This window comes from Catharus ustulatus, chromosome 3 (assembly GCF_009819885.2).
Source record: "Catharus ustulatus isolate bCatUst1 chromosome 3, bCatUst1.pri.v2, whole genome shotgun sequence".
Lineage (NCBI taxonomy): Eukaryota > Metazoa > Chordata > Aves > Passeriformes > Turdidae > Catharus > Catharus ustulatus.
In genome coordinates, this window is record NC_046223.1 from 32,957,056 (window position 1) to 32,976,023 (window position 18,968).

At 50.9% G+C, this 18,968-nt stretch overlaps 1 long non-coding RNA gene across 2 annotated transcripts in view; it reads left to right on the top strand.

Annotated features, from left to right (window-relative positions):
- The window catches only part of LOC116994461, a 35,418-nt gene extending 17,788 nt beyond the window's left edge, over window positions 1-17,630 (top strand). Inside the window, exons 3-4 of one of the 2 annotated variants that reach the window (XR_004417492.1) lie at window positions 13,682-14,408; window positions 14,517-17,630. This is a non-coding gene — a long non-coding RNA (uncharacterized LOC116994461). Of the gene's footprint in view, window positions 1-13,681 lie in introns of both variants that reach the window. The other variant, XR_004417491.2, reaches the window with a different exon arrangement.
- The last annotated feature ends 1,338 nt before the right edge of the window (window positions 17,631-18,968 follow it).

Here is an 18,968-nt window from a genome sequence, read left to right on the forward strand (position 1 = left end):
CTTTTCACACAGACTTGTTACCATTGTTTGCATGGGGAATCTGTGCTGGTTCAGCCTGGTGCCAAAGTGTGCAAACCACTCCTTCAAACTCAAATGCTCTGTAAAAGCTGGCTCAAGCAGTGGGTGCCTCTGCTAGAGGGTGAGCATGTTCACAGAGACTGATGGAGTCTGCATGGAAAAACTAGACTCTAAAACTCGCTGACACAGAAAAGCCAACCCACCACTCATTAGTGTAATGGAGGCACATTTGCAATGGTCGAGCTGACCGTTGTCTGGATTACAGCTCTGAGATGAGAGAGGCCACTGTGGTATAAACATCTGTCAAGAGCAGATGAGGTCTGCAGCAGACACATTCCCCACAGGTTTATATGGTTTTCAAGGACCTGAGGCAAATGATCTGTTTTCTGCCTCCCGGTGATTTCACAGAAAAGCGACGTCAATGATCTCATGACCCATTAATAAATAATTCCTCCAAACTCCTTGGCTGAATCAGCCTTGTGTAATGTGCAGGATGAAATCAAGTGGAATAGCTTCCTCCAAGATGTTATATTGCAGCTCAAGAGTATCTGATAAGGCCATCCTGCAGAGATTACAAAATCCCCTATTCTTGGAAGGGAGAAGGGGAGTTACAGTGGATAGTACAACTAGATCTTGGAAAGTACCTTCTCTGCATGTCCTGCTTAGCCAAGATGAAACTTCCCTAGCAGTTGGTTCAATTCTGCTGGATGGGGAGATACACATGCATTCAACCCTCAGAAGCTATGAGTGGCCTTCCAGACATTCCTGGCTTTCATTGGAAACCAAGTAGATTGCGTCTACACTGTTGATTTCTACCAGCCAGCACAGCTTTGCTGCTTGAGGGCATGAAGCAGGGAAACAGCCACACTAGCCAAATATCTCATAAAATCTTATTTTTGTATCTGGCAAATTTGTTTCAGGGGCTGAGCTTGGAGGAGTACCACAACTTCTTCCCCTCCCTATCTGACTGTGGTGCTCAGGAGTCATCCATTTTTCATCTGGAGCTCCCCATTGTTCCAAGGAAAAGGCCATGCTTCCAGCATCCCTTGGCATGTAGGTTTCCATTCATCTGTGGATGTCCAGGCAACATGCCATCCCCATGACAAAATGGCTGCTGCTTAGTTCCTCTGCTATTAGTTCATCCCTTAGGGTTTTGCTAAGTTTCTCCAAGTCTTTTGGACAGTCTGAGTAGAGAGCACTCAGTGTCTGGAGGTTTTTCACTGTGTTCAAGTCAAAAAAGCTGCTTGTTCTTTTTCCTTGGTTCCTGCAAGTCCTGCACAGGGCAGGACAGATGTTTTGCTGCTCCAGATTTTCAGGCAGCAGAGGTGTATCTGTTCCCATGACTTGTCAATAGAAGAATAAAAGGTTAGGGAATGCAATATCCCCTCTTGCCTCCTGGTCAAGAGAATGTCAGATGAATAAATAACCCAAGGCAGGTCAGCCAAATCAGGGCCTTCTGATTTGGAGGAGTCAACCAAAGCAGACTGGGTGGTCATCAAGTGGTCCCCTTGCTCTGGGGAAGAACATAACACATCGTTTCATGGTGGGATCTGCTGATGTTCTCCTTGGTGTGGACAAAACTCCCCTGTTTCGCAGAAGGTGGTAAACAAGCCCTGGACCTCATCCCTTAGCTCCAGGGCATACAGTTGCAAAGCTCCTCTGATCATTGTGGGAGGAAGGCCTCCACCCTCCTTATGGCTGCCCAGTAATGATCCCCAGCTGTAAGCCTCTCCCTTCCATGCCTGGAAACCCAGGCTGGCCTCGAGGGTGGAGCACAGGCTGTTTAACTCATTCCCTGGACAGATGGACGGATGGACGGACAGATGGATGGATGGATGGATGGATGCATGCACCCCAGCTGCTGCTGATGCACTGGGAGCAGCTCTCTGCTGGACTGGCTGGCTGGGTTGCCAGAAAGGTGCTGGAAGGCTGGGGGTGTATGGGTTCATGTGCCAGGGTGAGTAACTATGGTTTCACTTGCTCCCTGCTTGGATATGCCCCAGAGAACAGCATCTTCTCTGGACTGATGGCTCTGCAGGCACAGGAGCATGACTGGGAGATGTGCTGCTTGGAAGGAGGATGGGTTCTCCCCAACACCTTCTTCACAGTGTTCCCAGTGGCTCCTGCCAGCACCATGGGGCTGGGGGTGTCCATCCCACAGATGTGCAGGTCTGTGGGTTACTGCAGGGCGCTCTCTTCTTCCACAGCCTGGCATCCCAGCAGCACCTGGGACTTTGGCTCCATTTCCCAAGCAGCTTTTGTCCCTTGGAGAAGGTCGGCAGCAAGGAGCCATCTCTGGCTGGCTCTTCTGTGCAGGCGCAGGCGAGTGGCCAGCCGCTGGTGTGATGCCTACGTAGCACCGCACCACGGAGATGGGGCACGGGATTCCTGAGGTGACAGGGCTGAAGAGCGAGAGGGGAGCGGATGGTGAGAGGCTTTCTCTGCTCATACAGCTAATAGACTAATTAGCAAGGAGCTCGAAACTTGGCTGTGTTTGTTGTCAAATGCAGGCCCCTTTCCAAGTGGTGTTAACAGCCTTCCCTTTTCACTCTGCGCACATTGTACAGCCAGGGCTTTTCTGCTGCTGTACAGAGGATTCTTCTTTTAGTAATGGATATAGGCTGAATAGCTGTTGCAGCTATAGGTGACACCAGGGTCAGGAGCGAGGGGTTGCAGGGAGGGGGCAGGAAGGGTGCCGGGGGCTGGGGCTGGGAGAGCAGTGGGAGGCTGGGAGAGGGGATGGAGGGGGCACTGACCCAGCCGTGAATATCCTAACATGCAACTGGGCTGGGGGCAGCATGGAGCTGTGGGGACACTGCAGGCTGCCAGGGTGGATCGAGGTACTTAGCCAGCTGGGCTTCCCAGGGACCTGTGATGGCAGGGAGGGATGTCTGTAGGTGAGCGGAGTGCATGGGCAAAGGCGTGCTTCCAAGCTAAAGGTATTGCTCCTTGTATAGCTCCTGGTGCCCGTTGCCCACTTCTAATTAAGATGCATTTAAATTGTTTAAACGATTCCTTTGCTAAGCACTCCCCTTTCACACAGGAGACAAAAAGTTCACAGAGGCGAAAGGCTGCCGGCACTGGCAGGACGCTGGCAGCATGCGGGCGAGGGGCGGGCGAGCTTCCCCGCCACCCTGCTGCCAATGCAAATCTCCCAGCGCAGCTGAGCCGGGACCAGGGGAAACCGGGAGGGTTTCCGCCAGGTTCCCACAAGCACGGGAGCCGAGGCTGTGCCTGCAATCACGTCTGCCCGCAGGCAGCGGTCTTTGTAGGCGCCCCGGCTAATGGTTATTCACTGCCGGCCGGAGCAGGGATGCTAGCCACCCTTCCATCCGGACACCTGGCATTTCAGTTCGCTGCAGTGTCCCAAATGATGTGTGTATGACTCTCCAAATACAGCTCCTCCTTAGGAGTGTTGTCCCTTGGTTCTCCCTGGTGTGCCTGGGACCGAAGTGACTGGGGGCTCCTGGAGCTGCCCTGTCCTCCCAGACCAGTGCTTTTTGTAGGGAAGGCAAGGGAGGGAGATGAGGGCTTTGCAGGAGTTTGCCTGCAACCCCAGCTGGAGGCAGGCTAGATGCCTGCACCCCTCAATGCTCTGCAATGCCTGAAGCAGGGTGTAATTCACACCTTCGCCACACGCTCAAATACTGCCCCAGCCAAAGCGAGGCGAGCACCTGCCAGCCGCACACAAACATTATCTGGGTGTCACGGCAAATATTAGGCACAGGGCTTGGAGCGTGCCCAGCCTCCCCCTCAGCTCCATGAGGACTGCTTGCCTGTGGCAGGCCTGACTTTCCCACAGGCATTTGCACTGACATGGCACCGCTGCTGCTGTTTTCTTTGGATTGAGGCCAGCTGCTTATGGAAAAGCAGCTGAAGCAGCACGGACTGCAGGTAGCACAGAGCTGGGCTGGGGGGAGTGCCCTGCCAATGCAATGGCTCACTTTCCTGGCATGGCATGGTGTAAGTTGCCCAAAACCTCAGATGAGGGATGGTGGTTTGGCAGAACCATGACTTCGTGACAAAAGCCATGACTGAAAGAGTCTGACATATCCACACTCATTCCTGTGATGCTTGGAGCCAGAAAAGGCTTCTAAAAACATGTTTCCTCCTGCTGCCAGAGAATGAACTCCCTTCAATAGCAGCTAGGGGACCGAATATCAAACCAGGTATTTGAGCCCTCTTACACCCTTGCCACTTACTACCAGGCTTTTGTCTCTCTAAAATCTCTTTGAACATCATGCAATGAGTACTCCATGCCAACCCAAATTTAGCCAGCACGTGGCTGCCTGGGAGCTGGCAACAGTGTGTGGAGTGTGATTTGCCACCACATCATGCTGGCTGTGCTCATCTTCCCCAGCTGAGCCACTGACCCAGCTGCAACGTGGCCAGAGACACTTCTGAGATGGCTGTGCAGACTGCCGGGGTGCTGAGCACTGGCCCCAACAAGCCCAGGATCTCTATTTGGGCCTCAGGGCCAAAGTTTTCCATGAGCATCAGCTTCTGGCCTGGAAAATAAGTTTGGCAACAGGGTTAGGTTTCCAGCTGAGAAGAATGAATGATCTCACCACCAACTAGAGTATTTCCAGAGTGACATTTCCCTAATGGAGAGCTCCAGTGCTAAGCTCCTCTGAAGCAGCACTGGTGGCACATGGCAGGGCCAGGCTGTTTTCCCATGTGCCAGCTCAGCTTCACCATTTCCTTTGCTTATCCCATGTGTTAGGGATTGCAGACACCTGGCTGTATTTGCATTTCCAGCTTCTTTCTATATTTGCCTTTCTGGTTCTGGATGTCACCACTAGTTTTCTGGTAAATCCCACCCTTTCATCTCCTTTCTAAGATCTGTTTTAAATTCACACATCTGTCAATTTGTTGGTCATTTGGGATCCAGGTGATGCCTGGAAAGGCTGACCTGGGACAGAGACTAAACAGAGCAAAAGGGATAAAATAGGTATTTATTGAAAGGATACACCTTGGGCAGTGCAAGAGCCTGGCCGGGGCTACACTCAAATTGAATCCAAGATGGTTCCTGGCTAGGAGTTTTTACACTTTTATAAGTTTTGGTTCATCTACATATTGGGGTCAATTGTCCAAGCACAGCCACAGGTTATGAAGTCTCAGCCCCCTGGCTTGCCCCCTTCCCTTAGCCATTATTTATGCTTTTTGGGTAAAGGGTGTCCTTGATTCTCTAGCTAGGAAAGGCATTGTTTTGTCTAACGACCCTGGGAAGAAAACTTACTCACACCTAATAGAAAGTTTCAGAGTTACACATCAAGCAGCAGAGAATCTGAAAAATATAAAAGCTAAAACCCAACCTAGAGGTTGGGCAGCTGTGGAGGCAGTTTCTGTTCCAGATAGTTCTCAGTTTAAACAACCCCTGTAATTCCCTTTGAACAACCTCTTCCCTTCTGGTCCTTTCAGTTTATCCCTTAACTTTGTCCCTTCTTTCTGCCTCTTTCTTCATCTGACCACATTTTTCATACCCGCTTTCTACTCATCCCAGCTTCCCACCTGCTACTTCTTGGCCCCTCTTCTTCCTCTTCCCAGTGACCTGCTTGCTTCCCTGGAGAGAGGTTGACACGTCACCCCAGCACTGTGCCAAGTGGTCTAAAATGATGACCAGCACGCTTTTTTTGGACCTTGCCATGCCTGGGCCAGTCATTTCTAGTGGAAAATTGCCTTTCCACTAGAAGAACAGAACTGAACAGCCCACACATTTGGAGAGCTCTCCACAGCTGGTTTGGACCTGAGAGCTTGGACCTGGTTTGCACGTCTGTCCATTTTAGCTGCTCTGCTTGGGCTACCTGGATCAAAGGCTCACTCTTCCTCACTGAGCACTGCAAAGGCAGTTTGCAGGATGCAGTGAATGAAGGATGTGGTTAGATCTGCCTCATTTACCTCCATTGAAGGGAATGTGGTGGCAGCCCATTGCCAATCTAGCTTTTTCCAGTTTTCTAGACACATAATTACTCATCTGCTTCAAGAAACCTGAGTTATTATTTGGCACCCCCTACTTTGCCGTGACTAGAAATATGAATTATAAATCTGGTGTGTACATGACATGTTAGGTGGCAGTCAGGCATGCTTCAGGGCAGGGGTGAGGGGCAGGGGTGAGGGGCAGGGGCAGAGCCAGGGCCTCAGGGCTGGGCTAGAAAGCCACAGTGAAGACATGAAGTTGAAAAGTGCTGCTTTTACTCAGCAGTTGTTACATGTCAGGCCTGCTTATACACTTAATGCTCTTAAATGCTTTTGCTCTCTGATAGCCAGAGGCTGGATGGTAGCTTTCTACAGTGAGTAACTGAGAAATGAAAAAATATTTACAAGCACAACTGATGTGAGCTCAGAAGCTGGTGTTCCTTCCTACCCATGACATTTGCCTCTCCCTGCATGTTTTAATGTTCCCCCTGCAAAGAGCCAGGACTCTGTGACAATGCCCTCTGGGCTGGTCTGCAAGTGACACCCAGCAAGGGAGGTAACTTGCTGCCCAGGAGCATCTCAGTACCCTGAAAAGGCACCAGCCACCCCCAAGCCCATATGCTACCGCTTCTCCTTGGGTTTGTCTGCTGCAGGATGAATGTCTTTCTCAGAGGATCTCAGCACCTGAAACCCATCCCCTCTGAGGAGCAGTTGTTTGGGTTGGATATCCCAAAAGTGTGCGGATGGAGACGGGAATGGCAGAGAAGCAGAGCTGACAGCGCTGGCAGCGGAGCCCTGACCCACGGGAGCTGCTGGGGCTCTATCCCTGCATGGCTACACTGTTGCCACCTCCCCGGAGAGCAGAAGTGCTACGTGCTCTCCTGGACGTAGGGACTCCTTGGATGTGGTGTTGGTATATTCTTAGTCGTGCCAAGGGTGGGTTTGAGTAATCAGGGCACTACGTGCCTGTTGTCCGGTGTGTGACATTCCAGGGACTTTCCTACCCCAGTGGTGTCACCCACATGTGTGGAATTGTTACTGACAGCTGCTGACTCATGGGTGCAGCACACCAAAGGTCTCCAAAATATCTGGAAACCTCATTCATTTTCAGGAGATGAGGAAAAGAAGGAGACTAAGACTTAACACCCAGCTGGCCTGTGACATAATGCACAGAGGTGCACACGAAGAAACCATGTCTTCTGAAATGCTCCCCTGTGTCAGTTCCCTTCCCTTCCCTTCCCTTCCCTTCCCTTCCCTTCCCTTCCCTTCCCTTCCCTTCCCTTCCCTTCCCTTCCCTTCCCTTCCCTTCCCTTCCCTTCCCTTCCCTTCCCTTCCCTTCCCTTCCCTTCCCTTCCCTTCCCTTCCCTTCCCTTCCCTTCCCTTCCCTTCCCTTCCCTTCCCTTCCCTTCCCTTCCCTTCCCTTCCCTTCCCTTCCCTTCCCTTCCCTTCCCTTCCCTTCCCTTCCCTTCCCTTCCCTTCCCTTCCCTTCCCTTCCCTTCCCTTCCCTTCCCTTCCCTTCCCTTCCCGTGAATATAGGGGAAATAGTGTGCGAGCGTGGAATATGAATGTCGGGTGATTTGGGGAGGCATTTTTGAGTGGGGGGTAGAAGTGAGACTTCCTTTTGCTCCTGAGCTTGTGGGTGAGAAGTGGGAGCAGGGCAGGATGCTCCCAAAGAGGTGGCCAGGATGCAGGGGGTTGAGCGGAGGGAGAGAGCCGTGCCAGGCTGGGAAGCGCTCTGAAACTGCTGACATAAGCAGAAGGGAGCCGCAGCAGCAGCGTGATCCCCGGCACGGCATCGCACACGGGCCAGCGGGAGGAGGCGTGTGGCCTTGGCACAGCGGAGGTCACAGTTTCTCCCTCTTCGGTCAAAACTGGCAAGCCGGCTGGTGAGATAGAACCGCACACCTGCCCTCTTGGAAACTTGGGAGCACCTGGACGGCAGCGGCCGGGAATGTGCGCGGTGGCACATGCTGTCCTTGGGGCTGGCCGGGGACCAGCAGCCTGTCCCACCAGCTGCCCGCCAGTGATGGGGCTGGTGCAGGAGCTCCCTGCACCCCGGCTGAGGAGGGCAGGGCGGCTGCCAGCCTAGCCTAACCCAGCCCAGCCCGGCCCAGCCCGGCCCGGCCCTGCGCACGCTGCTGACCGCACGTATAAGCCCGCAGCCCAGAAGGCCCTGGCACAGCCGCGTGTCCCGGGCTCCCAGCCGCCCCTGCCGCGCTCCTTGTCTGCCTGCCAGCCAGTGCCCCATCGGCTTCCTCCCTCCCTCGCTCTGCCTTTCTTTTCGCTTCTTTTTTTCCCACTCGCCCTGTTGCATAAGGAGAGGCGGAGGGCACAGAAAGAGGCGATGCCAGCAGTGAATGGGAGGCAGTAGGGGATGGGAGAAGAGCCGGGGCATCACTGCTCGGTCTGTTTGGAAAGAGATGGGTGCTCATCCCGCCACCACAATCGCTTCCAGAGAAGTCACTTCCTTCCCTCCTTCTGCTCTTTGTTTCACAGCACAAAGAAGGAGCGGACGGTCTCTGTGCCAGGCAGGGAGCATGTCCCCCTGCTGCTCCAAGCAGCTGCTGTGCCCACGAGTGTGTCTTTGTCCCAGCTCTTGCTGCCCAAAGCAGAGGGCTTCTGCTGCCAGGTGGGGCTGGCACCTCTGGGCCTCTGCCAACACGGACTAAGTCATTGCTTCCCCTCCTTCACTGTGTCACATCAGGGTCTTGCTGTGACACACAGGGCTGGGTGGCCTGGCCCAGATTTTGGGATAGGTGGCTGACCCATCAGGACATTGTACAGAACACAGTGGTGGTTGGTGATGAGGAGCTCTGTGACAGAAACACGGTCAGATGCTGGGCCTGTATGTTGTCAACTCAAATGATGGATAGAGGATTAAAAGGGAACCTTCTGGACACAGTAGTGTGCAGGGGTTGTTTGCATTCATGTTTGTTAGTGTTCCCTGTGATGTTCAGGACGATGTCCCTCTCCCCACTGTTCCTTCAAATCCCTGTCTCTTTTCCACCTTCCACCATGTTATTTCCCCCCAGATTTTTCAGCCTGAGTTCTTTGCAGTCATATCAGGGAGATCTATCCCTGTATTGTCATGACCCCAGAAAGGGAAAGGTACTATGGCAGAATCTTGGCCATAGTACTGTGCAAAGCCCTCTGATGCATTTTTCTCCATCTCTCTTTTGTAGGTGACCCAAGGCAGAAGGCAAACTCTGATTCAAGGTTTGAGAGAGATCTATGAGTTTTTCTTTCATTAACGTGTGAATCCTGCTTACAGAAACAGCACATTGATACTCTTACGTTCTTTCTCTCATTTTTGCCTTCCACATTTGTTTCCTTTCCAGAAACTCTGTCCTCTTGAGTTCTCTGACTGGGAACAGTGAACTCATCCCTCATCCAGGCAGGTTCAGGTTCTCATGGTCCCTGCCCTAGACTTCCCAATCACCCTACTGTTCATAGTGAGTCTCCCCCTGTTACTAAGAGAAAAGGTCAAGGGTATGATTTTTTTCTTTGCACCGTCTCATGGTGAATGTGTCTTTCTGACTGTACCCCATGGCATCACCTTCACTCACCACGGGAATGTCTGCTCACATCCAACATGCCCACAGATGTCAGGGGGCAACTTGCCTCAGTGAGACCTCATGCCAGCAATACATGTTGTGCCAGCAGCCTCAGTGCACCAGCGGGACTCACTCCATGAGCATGTGCTCCCCGTGAAGTTTGCTCTGGCCACGCTTTCAGTGCTGGCCCCCACAGCCAGCCACATGCTGCTGTCACCTCCCCTGGTGCGCGTCTGAAGGAGCTGCTTAGTGACCTTGCCCATTTTATTCCTGACTTGCTTAGAAATCAGAATGCCTGTTTTCCCAGACACACTGCCTTGTGCTGGCACAGCAGTCTTACACACACTCCAGCACTTGTGGGTGCTGTTGGATATAGTTCTGTGTCCTCAGTGTGGAGGTGCATCTCCTTTCCTTCACTCATGTTTATCCCTTGGCATTTGTCCCTTGATTCTTTACCCTGAGGATGTTTCCCTTGAGCTCTTTGCTGTTGGTCTGGTAGCAATTCCAGTCCCCTCTGACTATCTTGTCCATGGAGATGGTGACCAGTGAGGCCACAGGGCTGACTGGGTGGTGGATGTCACAGACCACAGTGGCCTCCACCTCATTTTCTACTAAGCTTGAGCCAGTCTCTCATTTCAGAGAAGTCTGCCCATTAACTCTCAGGGTTGGAGAGTACAATTATGTGTGCTTGTATAACTTGAAGCTTTCTAACCAGCCCAAGTAAGTGGTTTTCACCTTTTCATCCAGTAATTTTCTGTAAGAAGAGACACATCCGTTCTCTTTGAGTACAGGTCTCACAAATGAGTACAAACCTCACACATGCCAGCACTGGCTTTCTTCTGTCCTCATTCCTGGAGGAGAATCTCCTGGCCTGCACGTCCTTTTGGCTCTCTAAGATTATATTTGAATGAAGAAAATCTTCCTTCAGCAGAAGGTTTGTGCTTTGCTAACAAAAGGAAATCCCTGAATTTGTTGATGTTCTTGGGAAACTTCTCCAAGTCCTTTTCTCCGGTACTGCAGGGGCAGTGTGGACAGTGCTGATTTCTTTATGTGAGCCCAGCGTGTCTCAAGCCATGCTTGAGGCTGCGGGTTGGTAATGAGGCCAGTCATTTGTTTGGGCTCCTGTGGATAATTCTGTCAGGGCCAAGCACTCTGCCAGTGAGCTTCTTTTAAGGACTGATTTTCTTTTACACAGTCAAGACTCAGACAGCCTATTATTAACCTCAGAGCCTGATGGCTTGCTTTGCATTCCCATTCCAGTCTGTGCTTACACTGATTCCAACACCCAGCTACTGCACTTCCACGCACCCCTGTTGCCTCCCTGCACTTGCTTTGAGCCCTGCCTCACCAGACCACCTTTGCCAGTGTTGTACTTCAGTGAAACTTGTCATTCCTTCACCCATCCATAGAGAAGAGGCCCTGTGAGGACAGTGTTGAGTTTTCAGTCATCCTGTCCCAATTACTTGTCCCAGCAATCCCGTGGAATAGGGAAACATGACCTTGCTCTTCTAGAGATGGGTGAAGAGACGCGGCAGCAGAAAGTGGAAAGCCAACAGTAGAGAAAAAAAAAACTTGAATGCGAAGCTCCAGGGTGCCAGGCTTGGGTCAGGACAAATTCCACCAATCCTGAAGGAGAGCAGTAGGCGCAAGTGTGTATTTTGCCCATACCCAAGCAGCAGTGTCACCACTGAGAGCAGGAAAGGATGAGGGGCTCTGCTGACAAGGACTCATAATGAGGCTGTGCCTGAGCTCAGACCTCCTGCTTAAAAAGTCCCTCGACGTGTGAGGAAGCAAACAGCAGTGACCATAGCGGGGCAAACCTCAGAGACCATGGGAGGTCTGAGGGTGCCAGGCAATAAAAGGGCAAGCCTTTGCCAGCATATCTCCGTGGAGAGGTGAAGCAGGCATCCAAAAATAGCCCACCCTGCTGCCAAGGGCACTGAGCCTTTGATAAACAGTTTAAAAATAACCTCAGTGGGGAAGACATTGCAGCTCCCTCCATCTGAACTGAATCTGTGTCCTGTTTGCACTTCCATGCCTCTGCCAGCTTGCCGTGGAGCATGTTGCTCATGTGATGCCTGCTGCCTGCAGATACTGGCCCTGACTGGGATGTGGACAACCATGATGACTGGGAAGATGGTTGGCTATATTTTGCTGCTGCAGCAAAGGTTTGTCCTGGCTGGAAGCAGGAGCAGGGAGGCAGTCTGATCAGGACGTGCCTGATCAGAGCTACATGGTGCTTTTTATGTTGTGACTTCCCATCCTCCAGGTGACACAAGGGGATGGCTTGTGTGGATGCCAGGTAGAGAGGGGAAAGTGCAGGGTGGTCTGCAACAGGAAACTGGAGCCAGATGAGCCAAGGGCCAGCCTGTCCTGGAGAACCCTTCCTAGGGAAGGGGGCTTTTGGGGACCCTCTGCTTTGTGTGCCCTCACCCAGCACTGGGACGTGGAGTAGGGACAGAAAGGAGCCCTCCCTACCACCTCTCCACATCTCCAAGATAACAGTGCAGGCCGTAGCCAGGAGATCACATTGGGATGCAGCCCCATTCCCACCTGGCTGCCCTGGGACAGCAGCACCTCTCTCTAGGGAAATTGGGATTTTGTGGGCTGAGTCCCCTGGTGTGCTGGTTCTGCAATGGGGGAACTTCCAAGCTCTGGAAGGAAGCCATGGCACAGAGCAGCAGGGCTCGCTGCACTGACGTGTGCTCTTGGTTGCAGTGCTGTGTAAGGGACAATGCTCACATCCCCCTTAGCCCAGGGCCACCACACACCCCCATTCTGGGTTCGGGACACAGAGCCTGCCCTGCCCTCCTGCCTCAGCTCCCTGGCAAGACTCCCTCCAGAGCAGGGCCTGGAAGGAAAAAGATATGTACTGACAGAAAAATCTGGTACTTGGAAAGGTTCTTGTATTGCTCTGGTGGGTGGGGGAGAGTGTGATGGAGGTGGGGCAAGGCAGGGGCCGACAATCCTCCTCCAAACGTGTCACTCCTGTGCAGTGATCCTTGGAGAGCCCTTGCCGTACTGCTGCCAGCAAGCAGGAGCCAATTACGGGCAATTAGGGTGGAAGCGGAGAAGGCGCCCCTTTAGCTGCCGCCAGAGCGCCACTGGGAGCGCTGGCACGGCTCCACACTGTAAGGTTATTAGAGTTCTCCCCCATATTGTCCTTGGAAGAGATGCTTCGGAGCCGTCTGCTTGGAGCAGCCAGATGAAAGGGAGACACCCTTTGATGTGCTTGCCCGTTCACACAGTGCCTGTGTGGGGAACCAGCCCGAGCACTTCTGCAGCACCTTCCACCACTGTTAATCACCCAGGCAGCTTGCCCTGGTATCTGAGGTCTCCCAGGGCACACATGTGGCCTCTGCCCCACACAGTGAATCCTTTTCCACAAAACAAAATGCAGCAGGCAAGAGCAGAGAGCAGCAATGAGGACAGAGGATCTAGGGCAGAGGGCTAGCCCATCTCCATGAGGAGAGGAAGAGAGGCACAGCTGACAGTAGGTGACCTGACTGCTGCCATACTGACCATGGCTTGGTCCCAAGGCTCTTCCTGGATGCCTGCATGCTCCACAACTGCATACTGATAATCTCAAAGTCTCCCTCTTATCTAAATGTACAGCCATAGCACATCAAACCATATGGAATGACAGTGACTGAGCTTCTAAAAGCCTTGCTGCCTATTTTGTCCCAACATTTGCACAATCCCCTTCCTTGGCCATCCCTTCTCTCCAGCTCAGGCAGCTGAGGAACAGCAGAGGTAGAAGATGGCTCTGTGTTGTGTCATGGAGACATCATGGGAGAGATGGTCCTTGCTCTGCAGACCTGAGTACTCAGTGCCTCTGGGCACCAGGGTCCTGCCAACACAGGGATCCCACCACAGCACAGGTTCCTAATATGTTGCCCACAGCATCTTTATTCCTTTCCCCCTCTCCATTCTGCTTCTTGGACAGTCCGTCTTCCTCCCTAGGGGCCCCACCTCCTGTCCCTATTTTCTCACACTTTACTGCTCCCAGTGTCACTGTGCCCATCCTGTGTTGCTCCCTGCATTATTTTCACTGCCAGAGGACTGCAGTGGGGGTGAAGCTGGAAGAAGAAATAGGTGCAGCTTTTATCACTGGGCATGGGCTGTGGTGGGATGGGAGGAAGGCCCATGGCAACTCACCATTTTCACAGAATCTATATTTTTCTTGCATCCAGGAGCTGCTACTGGGTGGACGTCAACATCATTTTGATATGGAGGAGAGCAGGAATGCTGTCAACGCCACGCATCAGTCTTTCTGTTGCAGACTGCAGGCGTTATTTGTTTGGACCCAGTTCGCCAAGGCTCTTTGCAAACTAAGTGGCTCTAGTGAGGTGACCCTTTGGGAGGGTGCCTTGCTCTGCCCCTCTTCCTCTTTGACTGGATGGCTCCTTGCATCTCCCAGCCAGCCAAGCCTGCTGTGCAAAGCTGCCATCTCCAGCACTGTGCACAGAGTGAGCACTGTGTGAACAGCTGGCTCTGAGCGTGCTGCCTCACAGCCTCCAGAGCAAAGGTGGCCCCAGGGTACTTCCCATGGATTTTCCACCCACAGGTGCCACCACCCTTCCGGAAGGAAGCAGTCAGCCTTGTTTGGAGCAGCTGTCTGGCAAATGCATCCTCTCTATCACACAGCTGCCTGACCCAGGACAAAGCAACCTGTGGCCTCAAGGAGTGAAACACAGCGTTGAAAACAGAAAGTGCTGCACACAGACAGAGCAAGTGATGCTCTCCACTGGCTCCTGTGACAACCACCTTTCTGCTTTTCAGTCTTTGTCAGGAACAGGAATGATCTTTGTAGTTTCTTTTCTTGCCTGGTGCTGCCTTTGCATCTGCTGCAGAGCAGAAATTCAAGGAGATGGATGCAGACCTTGGTCTGCTTTGTGGAAACACTTCTAATGATTTAAGGTTAGGTAAAAGTTTTCAATTAACAAATCCTACCTGCTGACCCCACAGCACGTGATCCTCTCAGATTTTTTGCCAGCATTTCTCACACTTTTGTCTTGCTTCAAACAGGAAAAAATGCTCTTGGAAAAGCTTCTAGCAGCTCCAGAATGGGTCCCTGGAAACTTGGTGAGCTAGTTGCAATGTAGAGCTCAGAAGTGCTCTTTCCACATGTGCTACCTCTTGGAAGCCAAGGAGGGATTCCTAGGGCCAGGAAGAGAGAGTGTATGCCACCATGTGGCAGCAGATTCCCAAGTGTGGAGCTCAGGAGAGCTTCAGGCAAGCCCAGCTCATTGCTCAAGCTGGAGGACAGCCTGGCCCTCACAGGCAGAACTTCAGCGAGGAGTTATGACCTTCTGTGCACAGACAGGGAGGTGCTGTCCCATCTCCAAATGTACCAGCCACCCCCTCCATGAAGGTAAGATTTATTCTGCAATTGAGCAGCCCTGGAATTTACCATGGAAGACAATATTCATCTGAGAATTGTATTCCAACACCAAAGACCCATTATTCACAGTGACAGCCAGCAGAGCTGAAAATAAACAAAGAACAAAGTCAAATCAAGTAGCTTTGGACAGAAACCACCCTGCCTCAAGGCAGAAGACAACTTCTAAGCAAGAGAGACAACTTCTGAGGAAGAAACTCTTTTGGAAGCACATTATCCCACTGATGCAAAACTTCTTGCCTTTCTCTCAGAAGCAACCAAAAACCAGCCTGCCAGAAAACTTCGGGCGAGATGGAGGCTTAATTTGATCCAGGCTGTTCTTATCTTCTGCATTTTCACTGTTAAAAAAAAAAAAATCATCTTTCTGGCAATGAAGAGAGCCCTAAATATCTGAAGTTAATATAAAAAGCCACTGCATTGTTTGTAGTCTGAATTATGCTGCAATGAGGACTCTGAGCTGTCACTCATATCAACAGGCTCTTAACTCTAAACTCAGCAATGGCCACTCCAGCCTTAGCTTCCCTCACTATTGCATGTTGCCTGAGGATGTGTTTATCCCCTAGGCTCTGCACTGCCCTCCTAGACAGCAAAATGCCTATTTCTGCCTCCTCAACAGCTCTTCTAGGGTGTTGCACAGTAACTGCTGTCCTGTATTCTATAAATACAGCACTGTCAGCTTACATTTGAATATAGAGAGGAGTAGCATTAGGGCAATTACCTGCTTGGGTTACTTGGGTATTTCATTCTCTTAAGTGCTACACTGTAATTTGAAGGTGGTAATGAAGTATTGACAAGTCTGAGATCTTTTTCCCTGGAGATCCAGGTACTCTAAAAGGCTCTGTTCCCAAAAAAACTTGGAGTAAACTTGTCCTGAGCATCTGGATCGGTGCAAGGTCTAAGAGGCTAGACCACACTGGCAGACCTCCAAGGCCATGTGCTAATTTGCCCTGGTGGAGACTCCAACCTGTTGTTGCTGTCTGGGAAAACCAGATCCATGTGTCCTTGAGAAGAGCACATAGAAGATCAGAGTGTGGACTGGGGAAAAATGGACCAGATCTACTCCTTCTGCTTCCCTCTGTACTTGTGCAAGGTAGACCAAAGCATTGACTCAGGAGGCAGGTGAGCCTGTGCAAACCAGATGCAGCATGGAGGAAGAGGAGGAGCAGGAGAACGAGGAGGAGGAGGGACATGGGATCTTCAGTATCAGGATGGAAATGTGAGACTCCCAACTTTCAAAGGTCATCCAGTTGGTCTCACACTTCAGCTCACACTGGCTGGGGAAACAGGTCTTCATATACAGCAACCAACACTCAAGACAAATCAAAAAGCATTTAAAATTATTGTCCTGGCTGGTTGCTCCAGGTAAGTATTGTAGTGAATCTGGAGGTGCCTTTTTCCTGGAGTGCTGTGCTCCCATTATGCTGGCCATGAGCTGCATGGGATCAGGGCTTGGCACCATGGGTCACCAGACACAGTCACCTTAACCAGCTTAAACCATAGCTTGACTTAGGCCTCAAACTGTGCCACCCATCCCAAGGGAAGGTCTCTGAAACAGAGAGTGACCGCCCTGAAAATTCCTCCTGTGGTCACTTTCGTAAAGGCCTGCTCAGCTCGGAGAGGGATGGGGAAAGAAGTTAGTGGCATTCTGTCTTTAAAAAGCAGAATGTTTCAGCTGTGATTCATTTTGTCTGGGGATTTGGCCTGTTTTGCTAATTTGTGGGAAGCCAGTTCAGCAGAATTGGTAACCTGTTGTTTGCCAATGCCACCTTTGCGATGGAAGGTTGTCACCTTCCACCTGGGAGAAATCGGGAATACTATTACCGACACAGATTAGGGCACAGTGTCATTTCCTTCATAATGTCCTTGAAGATGTGCAGAGATGGGCCTCTTGTGTCTGTGGGGCTAGTCTGGCTGATTTTTTTCTTTCTTTCTTTGAAAGAGCAATAAACACCTTTGGACTGCCCCATGGAGGCCTGAGTTGTAGCACATTGTCCTCAATTTGCCTTCTGCTCCCACTGCCTGTTGTCTTTGCTCCTTTGTAGCATATGTGAGGATGAATATGTCTGTCCTAAGAAATTGTCTGCAGTCATTTTGCACTCCCTTTGACATCTCACAGGCCACTTGTGGCCCACAGACCACAGGGTGAGAATCACTCTATGGGGCGATGTCTACTGAGTTGCCTCCCAGAACTCAGGTTCTTTGAAGCACATAAAAAGAAGTAGTTTCTGTCCTGGAAAAGACATTGCCTTGGGCAGACAAGCACGGGGGAGGCAAGGACAGGGACACCCCAACCACCCAGCTGGACTGTCCTCCAGCCCAGGAACCTGACTCTGCCAGAGTTACTGTCTGAGCAGCCTGGGTGAGAATTTTGGGGGTCCCACTTGCAGCTGTGCTGTGTCATGAGATGGGGATGCTAGCAAAGGGCAGGCAGGTAAGGAGGTGCAGTGTGGGTCTGTGGTGGGAGGGAGCAGAGGGGGAGGAGGGAGCTCTCGCCAGCCCCACCACACTCCAGCAATCAAAGCCCAGCCTCTGTAATTAATACTATTTAGCCCAGGTTAGTAGCAGAGGAAAATGTCTCTTGTCAGCCTGGCTTTGCCCACTGGCCCTGATTTAGCAACATGAAAGCATTTTTTCTGATTAACTGTTCACTGAAGGAGATAAAAGAGATGACCATGAAATGTTTTCTTTAATGTGATGAATGTAAAGGGACTGGTAGAGCTGGAAAGGGTGAGAGGAGAGAAGAGAAAATGCTCTGACAGCAGATGGGGCTGGGGTGGGAAAAGGGTGTAGGGCAGAGCTGGGGGGCTGGGATGGAGGGGGCTGTGAGGCAGGGGCAGAACTGGGGGGTGTCCAGGACTAGGCTGGCAGGGGTCCCGGGATGGGAATGAGTGGATGGAGGCAGTAGTAACTGAAACATTCCTGAAAAGAGAACTATGGTAGCAACTGTAATTGTTACAGATGTATATATAGATAGATATGTATATATGCATGAGGTTTTTTTAAGGCTTTTATGAAATTGCAGTCTGAACGCCAAATTTCACTGCTCATCTCTACTACTAAGCTAAAAAAAATGTTGGTAGCTAGGAAACAAAGTGAAGTAGTAAAGCTCGATTTCTAACATGATGTGGTTAGGATATTTTGGGGAACAGTGATGCTGCTCCTACTTTGTAAAACCATAGCAGGGGGTTGAAAAGCTATATTTAAAAACTAAACACAGTTTCCTACCATGCCTTAAAAGAGATTTCACTGCTGTATAGTCCAAACTGGCCTCAAAGTCTTTCAACGTCCTTTTTAAATATGCGTTGTTGACAGCTTACATTTTAAACTTTTTTCAAGATGGACAATGAAGTTGATCTGACCCACTTAAGATTAGCTTCTGTTTTCTGTGTGTTGGGTGGGAATAGGGTGGGTACTTGCCAGAATGAAAAAAATACTGATTTGGAAGAGAGAGAGAAAATCCAAAGAGCCTCCACAGTCAAGTCTGTTTTTGCAGAAAGTTGTTTGCAGAAAGATTTTGCCCTGATGTTTTTACCTATTTCAGGCTAGAAGGGGAGAGTGTGTAAAATAAGAAGATTGAAATTGAGAGATTCTTATTGAAAGGTAATTGTGAACAAGGTAGAGAATGAAAGTCCTTATAGATAAGTACCCAGTCACAAAAGCTGATGTGTCTTGTACAAGCTGATCATGCTAAAGGGGATGTAACTTCACAGGCAAGCCAGCAATCGTTGTCTTGCCAGGATGTGCAGTGAGAAGCTCAGACATGCACAAAGGCATCGCCCGTGTTCGACATTAGGTTGGCTGGTCCGTAAGCAGATCCGATGTCCTCACACCAAGCTCCCTTTTTCAGTCAGCTCAGCTTCTCTCCCAGAGGTCAGAGGAGACACAGGAAAGGTCCCTGAGCAGGCAATGGAAACACTGAAAGGGAGGTGAGGCTTGAATGTTGATAAGAGGAGTGAAAACTAATTGATCTGAAAAAGCACTGTCATTGTGGAGTATAAAATAATGACTGGGAAGTCCCTTTTATTTACTGACAGGCAATAATAGCAGAGCGCAGATGATAACGCTGAAAGAGTGACATT